This window comes from Trachypithecus francoisi, unplaced genomic scaffold, assembly GCF_009764315.1.
Source record: "Trachypithecus francoisi isolate TF-2019V2 unplaced genomic scaffold, Tfra_2.0 Lachesis_group21, whole genome shotgun sequence".
NCBI classification, from domain to species: Eukaryota; Metazoa; Chordata; class Mammalia; order Primates; family Cercopithecidae; genus Trachypithecus; species Trachypithecus francoisi.
In genome coordinates, this window is record NW_022681467.1 from 31,192,411 (window position 1) to 31,201,650 (window position 9,240).

The following is a 9,240-nucleotide window of genomic DNA, read 5'->3' on the forward strand; positions in this document are numbered from 1 at the left end:
AGCTCAAAATATTAACAAAATATTAAGGGAAAATGTTTTTTCCTCTGACACCACAACAGTTCCCAAAAATTTGTAAAATTTTAAAAAATTAAATAAATAAAATAAATTTAAAAACACCCTAAAAATGCCTGACATAATAAGAGTATATCCCAAAATAAAAACAGGTCACTCATCTTTCACTGTCATTTCTTCAAAACTGGTGAAGTTATTAACAAGTCACAAGCATATATGACCAAATGCCTAGACAACTATATTCAAAGGTAATTTTTTACTTTTTATTTCTTTCAAAGGTCATGTTTTAATTCGGAGAAGAAATTCGCCAATGTTCAGTATTAAGATTACCAATGACTACTTATCCAAATGATGCTCATCTTAAATTAGTATATTCCAAGACCAAAATACAACTAGTGACCTTAATATTCATCACCAAAAAGGAAAACATATTTTTCAAAAATTCTATGTGATTTTCTAAAGGACAAACTATTCATCTTCTAGTCAACTACTCAAGTTGCTGAAGAACAGTGAGATTGTTATGCCACAAAAAGCTATGCAAATATGTTATCAACACACTGAAAAACCTAGAGCATTGTATTAATCTCTCAGAAATTGTATTAATTATTGTATTAATCTCTTAGAAATCTAGCCTAATCTCTTAGAAATCTAGCCTAATTAAGTCTTTTTTTTTTTTTTTGAGACGGAGTCTCGCTCTGCCGCCCAGGCTGGAGTGCTGTGGCCAGATCTCAGCTCACTGCAAGCTCCGCCTCCCGGGTTCACGCCATTCTCCTGCCTCAGCCTCCCGAGTAGCTGGGACTACAGGCGCCCGCCACCTCGCCCGGCTAATTTTTTTGTATTTTTTTTAGTAGAGACGGGGTTTCACCGTGTTAGCCAGGATGGTCTCGATCTCCTGACCTCGTGATCCGCCCGTCTCGGCCTCCCAAAGTGCTGGGATTACAGGCTTGAGCCACCGCGCCCGGCCGTCTTTTTTTTTTTTTTCTGGAGACAGGGTGTCACTCTGTCGCCCAGGCTAGAGCGCAGTAGTGCGATCTAGGCTCATTAGGCTCATCCCTCTCCCTGGGTTCAAGCTATTCTCATGCCTCAGCCTCTGGAGTAGCTGGGACTACAGGCATGCACCACCACACATGGCTTATTTTTGTATTTTTAGTAGAGACAGGGGTTTCACTATGTTACCAAGCTGGTCTCGATCTCCTGACATTAAGTGATCCGCATGCCTCAGCCTCCCAAAATGATGAGATTACAGGTGTGAGCCACCGCGCCTGGCGTAGCCTAACTAAGTCTAAGGAGTTTAAAAATTCTTCGTTTAAAAGCCATATCTAGTAGTTTAACAGGTGACAAAGGGAAATGTGAAACAGAATGAGCAAGAGCATGAAGTACTGCAAATATTTACGTACAGGTTTGACTCCAGCAGCCACACAACAGGGTAACTTTCTAGTTTCTAGAACTTGTAATAAATATCTGATCCCTACTGGAGATTCCAATTCAAAAGGTCAGGTATGGGGCCAGGGCATATGCCTGAATATAAGGTAGGAAGGTTCCTCTCAGCCTCTTCCCTTCCAAACTCAAAAGATACTGTATGTCCATCTTGAGAAAGACAAATTTGGGGTCAGTCAGTTAAGTTCAAAGGGAACTCCCCAGGTCTACTCTCAAAAATTCCTAAAAGGTTACCAGAAATTACCTTTAAAAGGAAGAAATTTCTCATTCTCATTCCACAAGTTAAGGCTAAAAGGCCCAGTTGAATTTGGCAAATACCTAGTTCAAGTTTTATGTGTACAACTTAAAGCACAAAATCAATACAGACAGAAATTTATGATTCTCTTCTATTTCAGCAAAGGGGAATATCCATCCCACCCCATACCAAGGAAAAATAATGCAGAAAGTTGATGCTACAAGTCAGAACTTCACAACCCTTGGTATTATACCTCTTCAAAAGGGAAAGGTAAATGGAAATAGAACTGAAATACTTGTTTTGACACCTCACTTTGTAAAGACTACAAGAATTTCATATAAGTGTCACTATTTTCCAGGAAACTGCTATTCCTGTATTCTAAATGTCAGCTAGCGACTGAATGCAGGATTTCAAAAATCCACCCCATTCACCTAAAGCTTTGCTGAACTTTAGAAGGATAAGACTAAAATAATAACTACACAGTAAAACATCTAAAATACATATTATATCTATACATATAGCATAACGATAGGAAAGGAGAAAATGGGCCTGATTTGTCATTAAAGCCACTGACATACTTCAGAAGATCTAAAACAAGCAGCTGGCTTTAGTATGTTTTCCATTCGTATTAGGAATTAGTCCTAACATAAAGGCTTGTTCAACTTGACAAAATACCAGATGCATGCACAAATCACAAGTATCTGCTACAAAAATTTAACATATTATGACAAGACAGACTTTCGTATTTACTAGCCATTCTAATCACTTGGAATTTCAGAAAAAAATGTCTGACAACAAATCTCTTCATCAAGAAGTCAAGGCATAAACTAAAACGACTATTTTCACTCTTCATCTGGTAGTAAACATCCAAAAGTGAACTTTCACTTTGTTCATTCATCACTCTTTAATCAACAAGAACCAGGGTACAGCAGAGCTAGGTTCTTCGGATCCAAAAGAAACAAACCCTCAAATGTTCACCTCAGAGATAAGCAACAGAGAACCAATCACAAAGAGCACAATGCTAAAAACAGTAATAATCACATTATAGTAAACATTATGAAACAACCACAGTTTCAGCCACTTGATTTTGTTCCCCATTCCCAAATGGACCATATTTCAAAGTCTGGGATCATTCTTAATGAAAAAATTATTCTGACACTGATGGAGATGTATACTTTTTATAATGCATTGCTCAATTTTTCCATTAACCTCCATTCCGTACTCAAAGGCAGCAAATCAGAAGACATTTCTAAATAAGATATTCTTCCTGTCAAAAATATTAAGTTATTTTTCAATCCCCCCAAACGCCAACAAAAATGTTCACTACCTTCATTTTCACTTCAGAGCAAAATTATACTTCTAAACAACCACATTCACTTTCACTGTTTTTGAGTCTTAAAAGCTGGCTTCAAACTTAATTAAATTTTGTGCAAACCAAAAAGTATATGGGTGTGGTAGTAAAATCTGATAAAACTGTAGTTTAGATAAAATTATCTTTGCTGTTTAGTTGAAAACATTTAACAATATTCCTTTACTCCATGACCATTTACTATTAAGCACTTGTGGGCCAGACAAAAAAATATAAAAGATATAGAAGTCTCTGCATTTTAGGGAGGGGCATCTAAAAGCATCTTTTGTGCAACCAACTACTGATACTTGGTTCTTCCTACAACATCTACAGAAGAAAACATACATTCCAACAATGACAGAGTGGCTCTCTGCAAAATGGAGTAAAAACCATCAACACTGTCACTGGATTCCAGCACCTGGAACACACTGGCCCACAAAATCAAGTTTCACATCTAAAAATTGTACTAACAACTCCCAAACTCTCAATACTCAGTCATCAAAACATTTGACATGTCAAAGAAGGTGAAAGAAGACCAAAGAGTACTGGTATTAGCATGTAACAATACGTTGCAAGTAACTACACAATTATTTCTAAAGCTTCAGTTTTCATCCAACAAATTCAAACATAAGGAAAGTGAAAATTATACATTACAATCTATAATCAACATTTAATCGAGCATATGATATAAAAACGCATTTCCTGTTTCATTAAAAATCTGTCCAATAATATATACTAAGCACATCTTCATTATGTTTTGTATAAACACGCCAAACAGTTCACTTTCTTCATGAATTACCATAACGTTATTTGAACCACCTGTAACAGTTCTTCCCAACTTCTTTTTATATTCTTGGAAAATGTCTGCACACACTTTCAACTAAATCCAGAAATCCTCCATTCTTTTCAAAACTACCAAATTTCAAAAACGAGTACAACCAGTCTTGTATCGTAGTTCTATAATTTAAAAAACAAGATTTCCCTATGTGTCCAGACTTGAGGGATTTTTCTCAACTGCAGATGCTCTGAGATGCATTAACAAAATCACTAGTTAACAAGGTCCCAGACAATTCTTGTTGCCAAGACTGCATTTTGCAAAAATTACACCATTTCAAACCATTCAAGCAAGAAGCTCTAAAAGAAATACTGCAGTCACAAGCCTAGCCTCTCCCTTCAACAAACCTTCAGTTGCCATCACTTTTTTCCAGTGGGTTACACTGACTCTATTCTTGAATATAAAACGGTCCCTACCAACTTCAATTTATATTAGGTTATCTCTGAGAATCCTGGAGCCAAGGAGGGTTTTAGGGCCCAGAAATCTCTTAAAAGTCTGCAATTCTCAGCATGACACCACGCAGATAATGGTTAGCACTCAATACTGAGTAACCCTCACAGGAGCCCCTCAGATAAAGCACACGCTGGAGGCACACAAAAAGCCCACACGTTTACAACCTAGCGGCTAAACCTGCTGCACTGGCGTCCATCCTACTAACTAACCTGTAGATTCTCACAGTCCCTCCTACCACCCAATTCACGTGGCTGCAAACTAATACAGCCAAGCTTCAGAGAAACTCAATTAACTCTCCATCAAAAGCACCCACCCTCCGCAGCCCTCTGGATCTCGTCCTCCTGAAATGCCCGAGGATCCTCTCCCGAGGGAGTCCTAAAAGTGCTGCTCTCAGCAGCCCCTTCCCTACTGGGGGGACCAAAGGCCTGGCATCTTACTACAGTTCTCAGCGCCTCGGGAGGAGTACTCACCCTACCCCCACTTCCTAGCTTCAGACGCCGGCTTCTCAAAACTGCTACACCCTCGAGTAAAGCCCCTCCCCAGCAATGGACCTCGGAGGCATTTCACTGCAACCCCCTCCACCTTCAGGCCACGAAGGCGGCCGGTTGTGAGACTTCCTTTCTGAACTCACAGGAATGTACAGACTATAGCTTCCTCCCACAGGTGTGACCTGGGTCCCCTTTTGCTGGTAGGCCACAAAGGCCTCCTTTCCATTTCGGGTCGAGGGAGTGTCCTCACTACGATTATCTCCCCACCTCCAGGAACACACATGTAGTTATAACCTCTGCTTCACTGGGGGAGACAAGAAATCTTCCCTATTCAGGTTGTAGACGTGTTTTCACTGCAGTCCCCGTTAGCTCGCAGGCCGCTGAGCCAGCCAGCTCTGACCTGCCCCCTCTCAGACCACGGGGGCGTCCTCGCTACGGCCTCATCCCCACTTCGGTACGCAGGCTCATTCTCTCTTGCGTCCTCCTTGCATCCTCTCAGATCTCAGAGGCGTAAGTGGCACCCCACTCCCTCTGCAGTCCTGCCCCGACCCTTTGTGTGGGGTGCTAGTTGCCGCGGGCTCGAAGGCCTCCGAAGGCCCCGCCCCGGGCCACCAAGGGGCACCACGAGCCCCGCACAGCCCCGCCCGTTCAAGGGCTGCGGGAGTCTTACCGGGGAAAGCTGCGCGGCACCAGAACCCAGACCCCGAATTACCCCCCGCGCGAGTGCCTCCGCCCCGCGGCCGACAGCCCCAGCCCGAACGGCTTCCCGGAGCCCAACGCAGCCACCACCTCCTTCGCCGCTTCACAAAATGGCCGTCGACCCGCTCAGCGGCTCTGCGTTCCAGAAGGGGGCGGAACGGCGTGGTTGACGTCAAGGGGCCGCGCAAGCGCGCTGAAGGTCTCGGGCAATCTCCGGAAGTTACTGGGTTTTGGGCTAAGAGGGGATATTCAGTACCTGCTTGCGACTGTTTGCGCACGGGACCGACCTTGGGCTAGTGGCCCTGCCGGGTGGGCTGGGTATGAATGTCCGGCTTGGCCCTTCACTGCAAGACTTTGTGCAGATTGCTTCACGTCTTTCAGTTTCCGCGGAAGGAGCAAATTGTGCTTACGTCTAAGTTTTTTGAGGATTAAATGGACCACAACGTGGTGGCTAGTTATTATATCCTGACAAAACAGCCAAAACCTGATTTTTCCCCCGCTTTTAAGAGGTTATGCAGGCCGGGGGCCCGGTGCGTGGCTCACGCCTGTAATCCCAGCACTTTGGGAGGCCGAGGCGGGCGGATCACGAAGTCAGGATATCGAGACCATCCCGGCTAACACGGTGAAACCCCGTCTCTACTAAAAAATACAAAAAATTAACCGGGTGTGGTGGCGGGCACCTGTAGTCTCAGCTACTCGGGAGGCTGAGGCAGGAGAATGGCGTGAACCCTGCAGGCGGAGCTTGCAGTGAGCCGAGATTGCGCCACTGCACTCCGGCCTGGGCAACAGAGTAAGACCCCTTCTTGGAAAAAAAAAAAAAAAAGAATTTAGACAGGACGGGCGCGGTGGCTCACACCTGTAATCTCAGCACTTTGGGAGTCCGAGAAGGGCAGATCACGAGGTCAGGAGTTCGAGACCAGTCTGGCCAAAAAGGCAAAACCCGGTCTCTACTGAAAATACAAAAATTAGCCAGGCGTGGTGGTGAGCACCTGTGGTCCCAGCTACTTGGGAGGCTGAGGCAGGAGAATCGCTTGAACCCGGGAGGCGGAGGTTGCAGTGAGCCCAGATGGCGCCATTGCACTCCACCCTGGATGACAAAAGCGATACTTAGTCTCAGAAAAAAACAAAAACAAAAAAAAGAGTTTTAATCTAGGGCAGGGCGCCTGGTTCACGCCTGTAATCCTAGCATTTTGGGAAGCCGAGGCGGGCAGATTACCTGAGGTCAGGAGTTCAAGACCAGCATGGGCCGGGTGCGGTGGCTCAAGCCTGTAATCCCAGCACTTTGGGAGGCCGAGACGAGCGGATCACAAGGTCAGGAGATCGAGACCATCCTGGCTAACACGGTGAAACCCCATCTCTACTAAAAAATACAAAAATCTAGCCGGGCAAGGTGGCGGGCGCCTGTAGTCCCAGCTACTCGGGAGGCTGAGGCAGGAGAATGGTGTAAACCCGGGAGGCGGAGCTTGCAGTGAGCTGAGATCCAGCCACTGCACTCCAGCCCGGGCGACAAAGCGAGACTCCGTCTCAAAAAAAAAAAAAAAAGAAAAGAAAAAAAGACCAGCATGGCCAACATGGCAAAACGTCGTCTCTACTAAAAATACAAACATTAGCTGGGCGTGGTGGCTAGCGCCTGTGGTCCCAGCTACCTGGGTGGCTGAGGCAGGAGAATTGCCTGAATCCAGGAGGTGGAGGTTGCAGTGAGCCAAGATAATGCCATTGTACTCTTCAGCCTAGGCAACAGAGTGAGATTCCGTCTCAAAAAAAAAAAAAAAAAAAAAATCAATCCATCGTGATCCCTCCACAGCTTCACTATAGTATTATTTTATTATAGAAAAAGCTATTCTCTGGCTGGGCGTGGTGGCTCACGCCTGTAATCTCAACACTTCAGGAAGCCGAGGTGGGCGTATCACGAGGTCAGGAGATGGAGAACATCAGGAGAGCCAGACTCCATCTCAAAAAAAAAAAAAAAAAAGCTATTCTCAAGCTGCTTTGGTCCTAGCCCCACCCCTGAACTTCATGCCCCTGCTAATTAAAAGCTGGATGTGGTAGCTTAAGTCTGTAGTCCTAGCTACTTGGGAGTTAGAGACAGGAGGATCCCTTGAGCCCAGGAGTTGGAGCCACCGCACCCGGCCTGTTGTTGTTTTTGAGACAGGGTCTCACTCTGTCACTCAGGCTTGAATACAGTGGTGCGATCAAGGCTCACTGCAGCCTTGATCTCACAGGCTGAAGCAATCGTCCCACCTCAGCCTCCCAAATAGCTTGGACTACAGGTGGGCACCACCAAGCCTGGATAATTTTTGTATTTTTTTGTAGAGATGGGGTTTTGCCATGTTGCCCAGACTAGTCTTGAATTCCTGAGCTCAAGCAATCCATCCACTTTGGCCTCCCAAAGTACTGGGATTACAGGTGTGACCCACCACACCCAGTCAAATTAGCATAGTTTTATATGACTTTTTAATTAGAGGAAAACTGGTAATAGATCTACAACTCTACTATCTGCAACTTTTCAGTAAATCTAAAATTATTCTAAGTAAAAAAGATATTTTTAAACAAGAAATTCTGTAATTTCATCTCCTCCTTCCACTGTCCATCTACATTTACCAAACTTTAGCCCAGTGGCTTTCAAACTTTCCTATCCCCCTGCTACGGGCAAGTATGAAGAGCAATTAAACTTTTTTGAACATTATCCACTATAAGAAATACATTTATAACCTGGTATACAAATTCAAATATATCATCAAAATATATTCTTAAAATATGTATAAATGTACTCTTAACATATTCTCTCCTTTTTTTTTTGAGACGGAGTCTCGCTCTGTCTCCCAGGCTGGAGTGCAGTGGCCGGATCTCAGCTCACTGCAAGCTCCGCCTCCCGGGTTTACGCCATTCTCCTGCCTCAGCCTCCCGAGTAGCTGGGACTACAGGCACCCGCCACCACGCCCGGCTAGTTTTTTGTATTTTTTTTTAGTAGAGACGGGGTTTCACGGTGTTAGCCAGGATGGTCTCGATCTCCTGACCTCGTGATCCGCCCGTCTCGGCCTCCCTTTTTTTTTTTTTTTTTTTTTTTTGAGATGGAGTCTTGCTCAGTCACCCAGGCTGGAGTGCAATGGCGCAATCTCGGCTCATTGCAAGCTCCGCTTCCCAGGCTCCCACCATTCTCCTGCCTCAGCCTCCCGAGTAGCTGGGACTAAAGGCGTGCACCACCATACCTGGCTAATTTTTTTGTATTTTTAGTAGAGAGGGGTTTCACCATGTTAGCCAGGATGGTCTCGGGCTCCTGACCTCGTGATCCGCCCGCCTCGGCCTCCCAAAAGTGCTGGGATTACAGGCTTGAGCCACGGCGCCCGGCCCCATATTCTCTCCTTTAAGTACTGGTTAACTATCCACCTATGGGTTCAGACCCACAGATGAAAAGCTCTAGTTACAATGGTCTTCTCTTGGTTTCTGAAGTATAATACTTTGTGCTTTATCACACTGCAGGCCCTCTCACCTCGCATTCCTAGATTAGTCAGCTCTTCATATTTTTAAGCACTACCTCTTCAGAAAAGCTTTCCTCAAACACCCAGCATGGTAGGTTTTCCCTGTTATGTCCTCTTACCACTTAATTCTTTCATAGCACTTATCACAATCTATAACATTGTTTATTTGTTTACTTCTTATTTTCCATCTCTCCACTAAAATTTAAAACTCAGTGAGGGCAGGGTCTTTTTTGGTCCTGTTAACCAGCGTATTC

General features: G+C 44.5%; 1 protein-coding gene across 15 annotated transcripts in view; it reads right to left on the minus strand.

Moving 5' to 3' along the window:
* Positions 1-5,670, minus strand: part of LOC117068709 (RNA-binding protein 12) — a 38,398-nt gene extending 32,728 nt beyond the window's left edge. For 4 of the 15 annotated variants that reach the window (XM_033186254.1, XM_033186252.1, XM_033186251.1 and 1 more), the window contains exon 1: positions 5,479-5,638. The gene's annotated coding sequence lies outside the window, so the exon portion shown is untranslated. Of the gene's footprint in view, positions 1-4,790; positions 4,812-5,478 lie in introns of those variants that run through there. The other 11 variants (XM_033186250.1, XM_033186258.1, XM_033186247.1 and 8 more) reach the window with 9 other exon arrangements.
* Between the last annotated feature and the right edge of the window lie 3,570 nt (positions 5,671-9,240).